The sequence below is a fragment of the Melanerpes formicivorus genome, unplaced genomic scaffold, assembly GCF_026170545.1.
Source record: "Melanerpes formicivorus ecotype bairdi unplaced genomic scaffold, bMelFor1.0.p_v2 SCAF_2, whole genome shotgun sequence".
In the NCBI taxonomy this organism is placed as follows: Eukaryota; Metazoa; Chordata; class Aves; order Piciformes; family Picidae; genus Melanerpes; species Melanerpes formicivorus.
Window position 1 is genome coordinate 22419816 of NW_027142354.1, and position 14849 is coordinate 22434664.

Consider the following 14849-nt stretch of genomic DNA (forward strand, 5'->3'; position numbering starts at 1 on the left):
TCCCCATCTGGAAAATTATATTTACTCACTTCTCCTGAGGATTGCATAGGGCTTAATGAATGCCTGTAAGGGATTTGGAGATCCTCAGATCTGAGATGATACAGGACTGCAAAAGATTCACTGCACGTGCAAGGAGGAAGGAGTCAGTGCCCTGGCAGGAAAGCCTGCCTGACTTCCTGGCCTGGAAAAGAGTCTGAAAGTGTAATCAGCAGAAGAAGACTGTACTGCCTGGCTCAGTTTCCTTGTGGCCTTTTTAGGTTTGCTGGAAGAAAAAGTGACTGAACAGAAAGGAGGGCGGCTGAGGTTAACTGCTTTCTCCTGTTGGTCCCTTGGATCATCTTGTCAGTTCAGTAACAGCTGGATCTCCCAGGAAGATAATGATCTTCCCAAATACTCCATCTTGCTGCAGGCTATTAGCAAAACCAGGCAGTCTCTTTGCTGCCCATTTCTTTAGCAGGGAAGAATGAATCTCTGACCAAAAAAAAAAAAAAAGTTCCTCTATATAATTAAGCAGCATTAGAATGAGGCCTGTGCCTTTGCTGATGAACTTCAGTGAAAGCAGATGGTCACAACGGTATTAAAAACTAAAGACTTCAGTCAAGCTTTTAATTGAAAACAATTGGACCCTGCTGGATGGTAATTACCTTGGCTGCTTGCAAATAATATCACAGCACTGCTACCTGTGAAAGAAGGATGGAAACTGAGTTAATAAGAACGGCTTGATCTGCATATAATAAACAAGAAGCATTCAACATTATTTTCTCTGGTAGTTTCTCCCCTGCAAGATGCTTTCAAGTGGTTAGCAGTGTGAAAAGGAACACAGAGTGGGAGAAATTGAAACGTGTGAAGCATTTGCTGGGTTCATAAAATAACTTGAAAAGCCTGCCTTCCCCAGTCTCCCTCCTCTTTTTAACAGCTGAAATCCCAGACAGGTTTGAGAAAAACAGCAAAACAAAATAAAGTGGAAAGCTCTAGATTGTCCAGTATTCTTCCTCTTCTGATCAGCAATGAAAACAACCAGCTGCCTTTATCTTGTTTTGTCCTCTTTCTCCTTCCCTTGCTGATTGACTGGAAGGCTCCGGCTTCCTAAGTACCCAAAGTCCCCCCACCCCCTCCAGGTTTTTAATTGGATTTTAATGTTCACTAACTTAATATGACTCAATCTGTATCAAAGCAAATGTAGTATGTGGCATACATCAAGAGGAGATTGGGCGTGGCACTTGGTGCCATGGTCTAGTCATGAGGTCAGTGGTGACAGGTTGGACTCGATGATTCTCGAGGTCTCTTCCAACCTTAGCGATACTGTGATACTGTGATATTTTGAAATGCTTTTGAGATCAGGTGAGGTTCGAAGGGCTAGTCCACCTAAAGGATTCCTAAATCCTGGGTTAATATGTGTTTGTTGACACATGACATTAATGCCACTTTACATTGCCTTTCCTTCTGGGGAAAACTATCTGTATTACTATGGATGTGTGGGTGGAAAATAAAGTCCTAATGTTGTCTCTTCCAAACAGGATCCCAGCTATGTATAGAATGAACCAAATCTTGTCACCTTCCATATAAACACTGTTTTTCATGTAGCTGTACAACTGGGCATTGTTTTTTTTTGTTTTTTTTGTCCCCTTACGAGCAGGAAGACACTCTGCTGCTTCAGAAGACCTCAGAGAGTAGCAGCTTTTGCAATTTTGCAAAATTAATGAGTAGCTGTGAACTGCCAGTGAAAGTGATGCAAGGATTTTCCATAACACATAATTTCAGAAGCAATGACTTTATGCACTCTTTCTTTTCATACCCAAATATTTGTCTTTTCAAGGCACCAGCCAAGAGTTTGTCTTATCTTGTCTGGCAGCATAACGAAGTGGACTTTTTTCAGTATGTTTCATTTGGATTTGATGATTTTATTCCTGGTATTCAACTTTCATTCACTTAAGTCCTATGATTAACACAGAGAATAAAGTCCTAGTCTCATGGAATTCAGCAGAAGTTTTTATACTGTCTTCAGTAGTTTCACTTATTTTTATGGAATCTAAATATATTTGCAGTTTTATTGATGTAATGCCTCTGAAATTGCTGGCTGAGTGGAGTCAGAAGACATATCTCACAGAATGATTAAAACTGATGCTTTTAGTTGTTATGCTTCCATCTAAGTTGGGCCACAACCTTATTTTTGGTTTTTCCTCCTGTGCTGGGCACTTGGACGACAGCTCTGCAGTTGATGGGGTGAGTGTCCTGTTCAATCTTCCGGTCACTGTGTTCAGGCTGATGGCAAGGTCTGAGCAAAATTTTGCTCACAGCTTTTCCAGACACCCCTTTACAAAGAACTTGGGACAAACTTTCAGCTGAGAAGGGTAGCTTTTTAAAAGTGTTTTATGCTAGTGACACTGGTGATTATATCTATTTTATTACACCTACTTACTTTTAATTCTACAGAGTATGATCACTTATTGTAATTACTGCTTATTGCTTCAAGGAAGCTCATATAGAGCATACCCTCTTAAACATATAAGTAAGGCATGAGCTTTATTGATCTAAAGTATTCTGAGTGATAAACAGCTGCTGGATTTGACTAAAGACGAGGGGAGGCCAAAGCATTTAATCAATCTCCAAAGCTGCTCCAGGCATATTACAAAGCAATTGTGATTATTGCTATTATATGAGAAGCTATAGCATAATAAAGAAAGTGGAATCATTTTTCTTGGAAACGTTTAATGGAGTTACGGTACTTCTTCTCATCCTGGCTGATGGTGTCACCTCAGCTAAGTAAAAGCGTGTCAGCTCAAGCAGACTATTCCCGAAGGGAAAATACAAAAGCAGTGGCTTTAAGCTCCCTAGAATTTTCCTTTCCTTATGCCTAACTGTGGCAGACAGCAAGTGCTCAGGGAGGAAGTAGAAGAAACAAAGCAAGTGTACTATAATGCTGTTCACAACATAACCCTCTCTGATCCTTGCATCTTGCACAGATCAGGATGTTCAGAGCTGTGGGATACGTTTGTGCCTTTCTAAGACCCCTGAAGGGGACCTTCCTTCTATTACTTTGTTTAATCACTTAAACCTTTAGACAATCTCAGGCTTTACAATATTCAGTAGTGGTGAGCAGCACAGTGCTGTCACATGGCTTTGTTCTCATTCTTCAGCTTTCTGCTTGATGATTTCTTTTAGTACCTTCTTATTCTTGTGCTAAGAAAATCAACAGATAATAGTTTGCTGTGTACCTTTTCTATTTTGTACACACAGAGAGAGCTGCCTCATTCTTCTCTGTTGTCTCCTTTTCCAAGGCTTACTTAGTCTCCTTTTTTTCTCAAGGTGACCTATTCCTCTTACCATTCTTGTCATTTCTGTATCTGTCACCTTCCTCAATTTGCTGCATGCCTTTTAAAGGGTGTAACCAGAATTTCATGTTTGAAAGGGTGTAACCAGAATTTCATATATTATTTTAAGATGTAGGCTTTTCTGATCTTATTATTCCTTCCTTTTTCAGATGTTCTATTATCTGCATAGCTGATAATATGATATATGATATAGCATAGCTGATAAGTTTAAAGACATGGATGAAAGAAAGATTTCTGAAAACCAAGGAACTGTGTGAAATAATCCTGGGTTTAAAATTTCTCTTATGTTGCATTTAAAATGCACAAATGGAACCCTCTGACCAGGGTAATATGACACTAAATTAACAGATAATTTTAATAAACAAAGATTAGTAAAACAATAGACAAATTAATATATAAGTTACTTAAACCTTGTGTTTGTTGTTTTTTCAACAAAGAAGTTACAGCACTTAAGTGTGAAGAGGATAACATTTGCAAAGGCTGCAAATATTTGCTGAGGGTGTCTTGTATCAACCCTCCCAGTGCTTTCTTCAATCTTTCTCCACTGAATATAGAGAAATATGAACTTCTGTTTTGTCTTTCAAAATCAGAAAGTAAAAGAAAAACCTCTAACTGTGAAGAAACACCAAAAGTACATGTAGCTTACACAGTGAGAAATTAGATTGGGCATTAGGCATGGATAAAGTAGGATGGCATTAAAAAGGGATAGGTTGTGCTTTTCTACCTGTTTTAATTTAAAATTAGCATTGCTTTTCTCTATTTTATTTCCCTTTGGGAGAATGTGACTTACACTGAATCCTTCTTGTCAACTGCAGTTTGCTAATTAGCTGAAATTCCCAGATGTTGGTGGGAAGAACTCCTTTAAGTCAAATCTTTGAACTGATTTTTGAGAAGCAAGGATGGAAAGGCAGTTCTCTTGCCATCCTCTGTTTCTGTTTGCTTTGCTTTCACTCTTGCCGTCATTGTGGTCCATATTGTGTGGAGGGGCCTGCAAAGATACTCAATTGCAATGTCAGATTCCTTTAGGTTAATTGCAGTATATTCCTGCTTTTATTTCTTTATTATGATATCTCTTTTGAAACTAAAACATTTGAGGCTTCTCATGACCTTCATGTGAAACACTAGTGTATGGCCCTAGTGTGCTAGAGGCTGAGCCTGGTGCAGTCATGTTTGTTGCATAAGATTCCTATTGCTACAAGCGTTAAATCTTCTTTATAGTGGTTTCCTAAGAGAGTCATAAGTCTTGTGGGAAACTTATCCTGAGTTTCATTTTACAATGGTAGGCAAGTCTTGTGAATGCAGGTTTTTAAGCCAGAGTTTAGACCAGTAGATAAAACTCCATTTGGGAAATCCTGAGCTCCTCCATGGATGGCTAGAGCTGGAACACTTGCTCTTTGAGGGGAGACTGGACCTGCTCAGCCTGAAGAAGAGATATATTCAGAGAAACCTAACAGCAGCTCAAGCCCTTGACTTAGCTTTAATATCACTAGATTCTGTGTGCTGAATGGGTTGAGCAGTTGAATCTACAGACCCAGCTCACAAATACTTCCCACTGGAAAGTGGACCACAGCAGTCCACTGACAAGAGCCTTACTTTTCTCAGGATGTGATTTGAGGAGTATTTCCCTCACATTCCTGTTCTGTTAACTGCATGCCAGTAAAGGTCTTTTACAGCTACATGGCAGATCATCAGGGAAACCAGTTCAGGTTAAAAGTAATCCTTTTTTGTTTGTTTGGGTTTACCTGTCTTTAAGTTGATTCCTCCGGTGGTTCCACAAAAATTCATCTTGGTGCAACCAAGGTGTAGTACAACAGTAGGAACAAACAACAGGGAGTACTTCAGCTGGTGTGGGGTTTTGAAGAAGCGGTTTTGAGACTGGCTTTATAGCCAGTTTTTAAGAGCCCCCTGGAAATAGTTCCTAATGTCATGGCTCCACAGGTCACCAGTTGAAGATAACCATTTGTGAAATTATATTTCAAGCCAAGTTTGTGGCAAAAATAGACTGGAGAGAATGATGAAACTCAGCTAAACACTGGCACACAATACTTCACATATGCTGTTTTGCAATTTTTTTGGTTGTAATACAACCATTTCTTAACTGGCCCCATCACATATTGCTACTGGGCACTAAGAATCATTGGAGGCCTACAAGATGATCAGTGTCTCCTGAGCTGTCCAGGACCTTGCATATTTTTAAGTCCTGCTGCTGTTTTATGTTGACTGCACTAAGACTGGCTGGCCTGGCTGTCATCCTCTATTAAACTGCCTCAACATCACGGGTATTTTATAACTGGAGTTTACAACCTAAGCAGAAGGATGAGAATGCATTACTCAAAAAAAGCTAAACCAAACCAAACCATCTGTTTGTGCCACAGAGGACAGGATTTTGAGGAGTTGTAACTGTTGTCCAACCTCACCTGGAAACTAAGCATGAGGTGTGGTGGGCCCGATCCTGCAGTATTGGGACATTGCTTCTACTCATCCTTGGGGCATTGCTGCTGCTAGGATCAAAGTGAATTGTAGCCAAACCAAGACCCACTTCTGTTTATGTTCCTTTCTAAAAGTAATCTCTCGTTTCTCCACTATGCATATTTTCACCTTTGTGCTAATGAAAGCACTGGATTGTTCCAGGGGATTGCATGGAAAATATCTGTGAGCTTTGGCCATCTCCCTGAAATACTACAGTCGATTTGGTGTTTGCTTTGGCATGTTGCTGTGAAATATTGTAGAGTGTGTGTGTTTATACATGTACAGGGAGAGAGTGCTCCTGTTTATTGTGCTTTTGTGAGGCTGCCAGACTGTCTGGCCCCATCTATTCTGCTGTAAGTGAAAAGGCCTTGCAAATTCTCACTGCGTGCTTGGACTGGGGCTCCCTTAGGCACAACACTTGGAAGCAGTTCTGTCAGCTTGAAAAATCATCTTTCTGCCCAAATGTTGTTTACTCCCCATTGTTACAAGTAACATGTAAGATTACTTGTCAGTGGAGAAATTTTAACATCTTCCCTTTTTTTCCTCTGTGTAATTGTCAACTTTGCATGCATTGCATTTTGGTGGCCCTCTCATACCAGGCAGCCAGTCTCCTTTTGGGAACAGAGAGAGGACCTTCCATAGAGAGGGAAAACTGGCAGTAAGTTACAACCCTTGTTGAAAGACTTGGACATTGCTTTTGACAAAGGGCTTACTTCCCTCCTGCTGTCTTCTGAAGAAAGATGAGATGGAGATTTTCAGGTGGAAAGCATTTCTGTCCAAACTAGGATTTCTTTGCTCTGTGTAGAGAGATATTGTTCAGCCGGAAGCTTCACAGTACCCTTTGAGCAGGTGAGGGATGACTCCAGCAGCCCATCAGTAAATTTTCCTGCCTATGAAAAAGCTCATTCTAACATTTAATGATATCTGTGAGCTCCTGCTGAAAAGTCATGGGAGTGGGACCTGCACTTGACTAGTAATTATAAAGTACTTTGATATTGAACTCAGAGTCTGAAGAGCAGTTTATAGAACTCCACTCTCCATTCCTTTTTCTAGGGGCAATAAGCATTTAACTCATATTCCCTCTTCTGGAAGGAATAGCAGAAAAACAAATGTGCATTGGTGGGAATTGCCAGGTACCTGGGCCCAAACTGTAGCTCATCTGTCCTTGAATCCTGTCTATAGTTGCACTGAGTATTTGGAGGAAGATGCACATATTGCTGGGATGGATGATTACAAATGACCTATGAGCAAACTTGTCCACTGCGTTCTTGAGAGCTCTGTCTGAGGTTTTGTTTGAAGCAGTGGCTCTATGAATTTCAGCAGGGGAGGTACAGTAACTGATGCTTAACAATTAATTTTTTTTGTTTCACCTGTCAAGCTCTGCTGGCCAATTTTGCTTTACAAAAGCTATAAGTAGGGAACATTGGTGTTTTCTTTTGTACTAGAGACAGTGAGGAATTAAAGGATTCAAGACTATAAAGCCTTCATGAATAATTTAGGCTCTGTTTCCAACAAATATTCACTCTGCTAAATACGCACTGATAGCTGGGCTCAGACATTTGTGGTATCAGCAACAGTGCCAAACCCCCACAAGCCAAAAGGAAATAGGCTTTTATTCAGTGTCAGCCATCAATCTGTTTCTAACCTTCAGGACATACTCTTGCCAGTTAGGGGTTTTCGCTTGAGAAACCTGGCCTGTTAGCTTGCAACAAAAATAGAGTCCCAGGCACATTACCTTTACAATCTTCCCTATGATACACTGTGCAGCCCAGCCAGCTTTGCTGTTTCATGTTGCTCCTATGAATAAATTTTGCTGTAGACACTTAAGCCAATGTGCACAGTCTCTCAGCATCTCATGCTAAAACAACTAAACTACCTGAGACAGAAATGGCAAGAGTCTTCTCAAGCAGATCAGGCAGTGAGTTTCTTTGAGTCTTGGCCTGATAATCTTAAATGATCTTTGTGGTGTTATAAGAATTGCTGAAAGCCTAGGAATTTATAGCTGGGAGCTAGCGTCCTTTGGATTCTTTTAGTCTTGTCACTGATGCAGTGTGAAACCATTAGGCGTAGATTTTCCCTTTTGTAGCCTTTTAGGTTATTTTGGATTTGTTTTGGTTGATTTTGGATTTTTAATGTTTGGAATCACTGAAAGCAAATAAATTGCTTTTCTGACAGAGTAAGAAGGCTTGCTTCATCAAGAAAGCACTTTACAAAGTCTCTGCTAGTGTAAATGGATCCTCTAAATCAAGTGCTGTTTTATACTCCATGCTTCAAAGCCTTGACCACCCAGCTAGCTTCAACAGCCAGCGAGGTGAGGGATGACCAGCAGGCCCTTGTTTTTCACTAACGCCAGGATTAAATGTTTGTTTCTGCTTCTCAAACTGCCATGACTGAGGGTTCCAAATGACTCCATGCGTGTCTGTGTGTGTCCCCTCTACCAAAGCACAGGCACACTCCTCTGTAAAACTTGTCAGAGGTAAGCTGCTGCTGAGTGCTATGTGGCATCAAGTTCAGCCCTGTGCATTTGTGAAGATAAATGAATCAGGAGGAAAAGCACTTTTGCTGTGCTGTTGCTATGCAATGTGAAAGTGAGGCCATGAAATGCTCTGTTCTACTTCAGTAGTTCTAAGAGGAGCCTTTCTCCTGAAGTCTCTGGTACCCAGATTAATTGAAATAACTCCAAGGGGCTCTTTTAAATTTAATTCCTTACCCCATGTTTGCAGCCTTTTCTTTTTCTCCCCCTTCTGTCTACACCCTCTCTTGAACAAAAACTTTAAACTGCTTTTCTGGAAAGGACTTGAATGTAATTCAGATGAAGTTAATGTGAAGTCAAGGTTGATTGCTCGTCTCACTGAAACCACCGGCAGTGGCTGAGCGTCAGCGAGTGTGAGACAGGAGTTCAAACACAACTGGGAAACTCGTGAGCAAACTGAACAAAGAGCAGACTGGGGGCTGGGGACAGCAACTCCCCCTCCTCCTTGTGTGACTTTCTCAGCTCATGCTGAACCCTTTGATCATTATCCAGTGCAGGGTTACGTGACAGCCTGGGCCAGGGCCAGGGATGTATACATGGGTGGAGGCTGCCGTAATCTGTGTATGCTCTTGATCCACCCTGTACCCTTATTTCCACAAACACTGCCTCACATCACGATGGGGTGCATTGCTGCTGGTGCTCCTTCAGTTAAAACGAAGGACTATCCCTGCCAAGCACAGCTCTTTTCCAGAAATCTCTCCGATAACACTTGGAACACGAGTGGCTGTAATTTTTAACCATTAGTCTATTTTTTGTCAGATATGTGTCTATTTAATGCTGAAATCAAAGACTTAACTAAAATGTGCACAGTGTGTGTCTTTTAGAATTGGTTGTTTGGGACATCTGCACTGCTGAGCATGGCTACCTTGGGAAGGTGCTGCTCATGCAAGAGTAGTGCCAGGACCTCACCTCAAGAAGCGCATCCCCAAGACTACCTGCTTGGCACAAGTGGCACAAGACATTGAAGACTGTCAGTAACAGGCCTCCTGTCAGCTCTTAGGAAAACCTCTGTTTTCTATTAAATCCTACAGCAAACCTGACATGAGTTCCATTCTTCTGGATTCTTTCTATGGGCTGATCAGAAGAATTGTGAGCAATTATATCATTCCCTATCAAAATTTCTCTGGTTAATTCCTAAATTAAATGCTAGATGCACAGCCCCTAGCAGGTTGCACAAAGGATGTTGCAACCATGCAATTATTGTTGTGAAAATGCTGAAAATGGTTCAAGAGGATTTAGAAATCTGGGCTTTCTCTCTTCAGTCCCCTCCCACACACTACCTCAAGGATTGGTGAAATAACATTTTTCTCACAGATGAAAAACAGTGTCACAGTGTCTCCTCATTCCTGTGAGTTTCTGCACAACAGGGTTCAAACAATGCATGGGCAAGTGTCTGGAGAAGGAGACTGTGAAAACTCCATGAGCCTGCCAGTGGCGAGCTCAGAGATGGTGCCACCAAGACGGCCCAAAGCATTTTGGGGCAATTGCCAGTGGCTTGGGCACTTGTAGAGACTTGTGCTGTGTGCTGCTGGCAATGCAAGAAAGCACATCTGACTGTATGGCAGGGCTGCTGTTTGCCACCCCACAGGACCCCTGCTCTCCCTGTCCACTGCTTGTGGCAGGGCAGCAGCCAGGTAGGGTTAGCCCCTTCCCTGGAACACCACCACTCAGTGCTGGCTGCTCTGCAGGTGCACCCTCTGTCATAGAATGATCTAGGCTGGAAGGGACCTCCAAAGGTCATCCAGTCTGACCTCCCCACAGTCAGCAGGGACATCCTCAACTAGCCCAGGCTACCCAGGGCCTTGTTGAGTCTTACCTTGAATATCTCCAGGGAAGGGGCTTCAACCACCTCCCTAGGCAACCCCTTCCAGTGTTCCACCACCCTCATAGTAAAGAACTTTTTCCTGATACCCAATCTAAATCTGCCCTTCTCTAGTTTGAAGCCATTGCCCCTTGTCCAGTCACTGCAGGCCCTTGTAAAGTCTCTCTCCATCCTTCCTGTAGGCCTCCCTTCAGTTACTGAAAGGCTGCTATCAGGTGTCCCCAGAGGAATTAAGAAATTACATTATTCTGACAAAAATCTTCTGTTGTAGATGAAGAAAATCTATTTGATGCTCAATCAGGGAGTAATGAATCTTTTTGTATAGGGTAGAAGATTAACCTGTAGGAGCCTGGGACATCTTCAAGCCTATTTACTTATTTTTGTACCCACACTGAGGACAGTGGTGCTTCTGAAGAACATTAGGAGACAGGACAAATGTCCAGATCTGCTTCCTGTAGAGTGCCCCAGAGTTTGGCATCACCCTGGCATAGACCCTAGATTGCTCAGCAACAATGACTAGTCTTAAAGACGTGGGTAAGGATGTGGCCTTTGTTCTGCACCTGAACTGCAAGACTGCCTTGAAGTAAGATGCTGTTGGTAGGTGCAGCTTGATGGAAAAATGGTTCTGGCTTAGGAGAGCTATTTGTCTTTAAGATGATTTTAAATGTTCAAATTTTTTATGCAGCACTTTGGAATGTTTCAGCTACTCCATTTGGAATTCAATTCCTCTCCCTGTTAATCAATAGCAAGCCTTAACAAAACAATATCTCACAGGAGACACCAGCACACAGTGCTGAACAAAGCAAAACAGCCACTGGCTTACAGCAACAATTGCTGCTACACAATGGGTTTTCAAAGCTTAGTATATATTTTGTCCCTAGTGGGAAAATCATAACAAGACTGAGTTAGTGGCTAGGCTTGCCAAAGGGAGAAATTAAAGTGCAAAGGCTTGCCTGGCACCTTGAAGTGCCATTATTTATTTTGGGGGATAGGATGGTGTGAGGAAATATAAAGGAGAACTATTTTCTGTTCCTTTTTGAAGTGTAGAGCAGTCCTGCTTGCTTGGGGGCTTGGTATAAGTCAGGGATCAGCCGTACTTTCTGGTGGGAGGTCTCCTTGAGAGGTGCTGGTGAGTATGGGGATGTTGCCTATGGAGCTGTGGAGGTGCAGGTGTAAAGGTAGGAGTGTGGTTTTCAAGGGAAGAATGGGCTGGGAATCCCTTAGCCCTGCTGTGGGAAGCTTGAAACTAGTTTGCAGCTGGCTGTTTGGTGAGGGAGAGAGAAAATAGACTATGTGTGAGCAAAGCAAATTCTCTTCCTTGCACGTGGTCACCTCAGAACTTGCAAACTTAACCACTCATCTGTGAATCTTGACAGCTTCATGCTATGGCACTAATGGGCTTCAGGAGCTCCCAGGGAGCTGCAATCGCCTTGGTTCAGGGCTCAGCTTGCACCTTTACAAGCACCTTCACCCCTTGCTGTTAACCTGTGGTCTCCTTTGTTCAGCAGCTAAGCTTGTAAATTCATGTAACCAAATAGCTGCGCTGTTAACTGCCTGCATGAAAGTGAACAACACATCCATCTTCCAGTGCCCAGCCAGCAGCCTAATGACACTCCTTGCTGTGCTTGTGGGTACCTTTTCAGACATAACTAACTCTGGCACTGCAAAAACAGTTGTTTCAGTGCTTGCACAGGCCATGCAGCTCATCTGGGAGGAGAAGGCAAGCAGAAGGCTTCCCAGCAATCACCCTCATGTACCAGTGCCCTCTACCATCATAACTCCACACCACGGTCTGATGACTGGCAAGGGAGACCTCTGCCCTGCCAGTGAGCTGTGCCTCACACCTCAGAGCAGGAGCATGCTTGAAGTGGGTTTGTTTTGAGTTGTGACCAATGTTTGACAAGTCTCTTGGAAGGGCTGTGTCTAAGTTTCTTTGTGCATAAATTGAATGTAATTTCCTGAAGTAAAGCACTACTGGGAGGACTGCTGCTAATGAAACACTAAAAGGTGTGGAGGGTTTCTGGCCTCTCTAGTTCTTGCCAAAGTCAGCAGCTTGAATCCTCTAGCCTTGAAATTAATCTTGGCCCAAAGATTGTCTCAATGCAGGCCCAGTTTCCTATGAAGCAAGGCTGGTGTGATTCCTTTGTACGCATCTACAGGTAGATGTGCCAGACCCTTTCCAAGCTCATAAGCTAATTTCAGCATAGCAATGCACTCATGGACTTTAAAATCTATAAGCTCGGAGGAAATCACCAGTACAAGCTCTTTCTCCTGCTTCCACCATGAAGACTGGGCTGCAAGTTCACTCTCTGCTAGAGACCCCACATGGGAGCTCAGCCTGGGACATTGCTCATGGTAAACAAGCATTGTCTGTTTCTACTATTGCTTGTGTTACTACTTGTTTCCAAAGGACAAAAAGTGCATCTTTCTGGCTGCAAATAACTTAGACCTGCCATTGGCAAAAATCTGGTGTATTTTCTTTTTTGCCCCAAAACAATCTCAAGCAATCAAGGCTGTGAGCATATGAGCTGGAAGAGATTGAATGGACATTGCTTTTCTTTATTTGCAGGCTGCTTACTTGGTAAAACAGGCAGTTCAAGAGAATTTCTTAATTAACCAAACTCTGTCCTGGGTGGCACAGGTACACTGCCAGTGGGCATTACAAAAGCATAGTTATTGCACTTCAGCTTGGGAAAAGTTTCCCAGTACTTGCATTGTAAAGGAAACAGTCTTGAAGTAAGGGAGCGAAGGAGTCTGGGCCCAGGTTTCCACTCCAAAGCCTTTGTTGTCTTTAAGTTAAACATAATGGATTTAACCTCAGTGGAGAGGTAATTTGAGCTGCCTTTGAAAACAATTTGGAGAAATGTACAGCAAGATCTCAGAGAAAAAAATGTTTATAATCTATATCCTGCCTCAGACTGCAATAAGCATTCCACTCCTGCCCTGTTGCCAAAATTAGCTGCAGTCATTGGCAAGCAGCTGGTGTCCCAAGCATGAGACCTTGTGTTCAGCCATTGCTTGGTAGCCTTCATATAATTATTGAGTTTTTCCTGGTTATTGAGCATCATCTACTCCTTGCCTTTGCAGCAGCAGGAGGAAGATTCTCGTATGCAGAGCCTGATTCAGTGTCCTTACTCATGCACAGTTCTCATTAATTTTAACAGGAAGCTTGCTTCACAGTACCTAGTAGAAATGTGTCTCTTAAAAAGTAGAGTGTCTTCTGTTCTTTCTGAAAGACAGTGGGAAATCCACTCTTGTGCTGGCTGTGTGCCTGCTTGTCACCAAAATCATACAGGCTATGATATGCAGTCCTTAGACTTAAATAGCAGCACTGGGGATTTTGCCAAGATAGGTAATACTGAGTCAAAAGTGTTTGTTACTCAGCCTTCCCATCCATTAAATCTAGGTTGCTTTCAGCATTTAAGTCATTCTGCATAAATTAGTGCATCCCTTTCCTTAGTTCTTTGGAAAATGAGTAGCTGCTTCTCTCTCCAGTCTGGATTTGGTAAAATTTGAGAAGTGACAGGGCATTCATTCCTGCTCCAGAGGAACTTTGCAGGAGAAACAGCTCTTCAGTTGTTCGCTTGCCAGAATACATTTGAAAGAATTACTGTCAGGGCTTTTGATAATTATTTACAGTATTAAATAATGCAGAATAACAGAAACAAGGCAAAACACAGAGTTTATGGGTGGTGGTGGCGGCGCTTATCTGCTGCCCATTGCTCTTGCAGATTTTACTCCACCACATCAGCTTTGCATTCCCCAAGGCAGAGATTTTTATCCTATATTTATAGGATATATAATTATTATATACTTCCTTTTTCTCCTGTCAGGGACTGGGTGTGGAATGAATAATTTCTGCTTTCCTTCTGTTTCTTTGTCTCTAATAGAATCATAGAATCGGTCAGGGTTGGAAGGGACCACAAGGATCATCTAGTTCCAACCCCCCTGCCATGGGCAGGGACACCCCACACTAGATCAGGCTGGACAGAGCCTCATCCAGTCTGGCTTAAACACCTCCTGGGCAACCCATTCCAGGGTTTCACCACTCTCATGATGAAGAACTTCTTCCCCACGTCCAGCCTGAATCTCCCCACCTCCAGCTTCATTCCACTCCCCCTAGTCCTATCACTACCTGAGATCCTAATAGCTCCTTCACATTTTTCCTTTTTTTTTTTCCTTTATTTTTTCTTTTTTTTTTTTCTTTATTTTTTCTTTCTTTCTTTTTTTTTTTTTTTCTTTACTATTTTCCCTTTTATTTCTCACCACCAAAAGGCAGAAGAGGCAAAAATGACAACAGGCACTTAACATCCACTCATCATTTCAATTAAGCTCTTTAGCTTCTGTCTTTATCCAGTGACATGAAGGCCTTTGGGTCATTATTTACTGGCTGTGTAATTTAAACGTATCCCCATTAGAAAGCCAAAACATCCTGTTTTAGAGCTCTTTCACATGATTTGTTTAACCACTTTGTAAATTATTTATCATGGCTCTGAACTGTCTGCAGATACTTTTTTTTTCTTTTTTCTTTTTTTTTTTTTTTTCCCTTTTAAGCACTATTATTTGATCCAAAACATCTGTAGAAAATCATGACTGACCTTTCATCTGTTCAACAGCTGAGCTCTGTCCTGAAACTGGGTAGTATCAAGTGTGTGAACACCATTTCAAAATCCTAAAATTCTTGAAATAGTGA

At 42.1% G+C, this 14849-nt stretch overlaps 1 long non-coding RNA gene across 1 annotated transcript in view; it reads left to right on the forward strand.

The window, feature by feature from the left end:
• The first annotated feature begins 1970 nt into the window (after positions 1-1970).
• Positions 1971-14849, forward strand: part of LOC137448386 (uncharacterized) — a 138631-nt gene continuing 125752 nt past the window's right edge. The window contains exon 1 of the long non-coding RNA XR_010989064.1: positions 1971-2223. This is a non-coding gene — a long non-coding RNA (uncharacterized lncRNA). The remainder of the gene's footprint in view (positions 2224-14849) is intronic.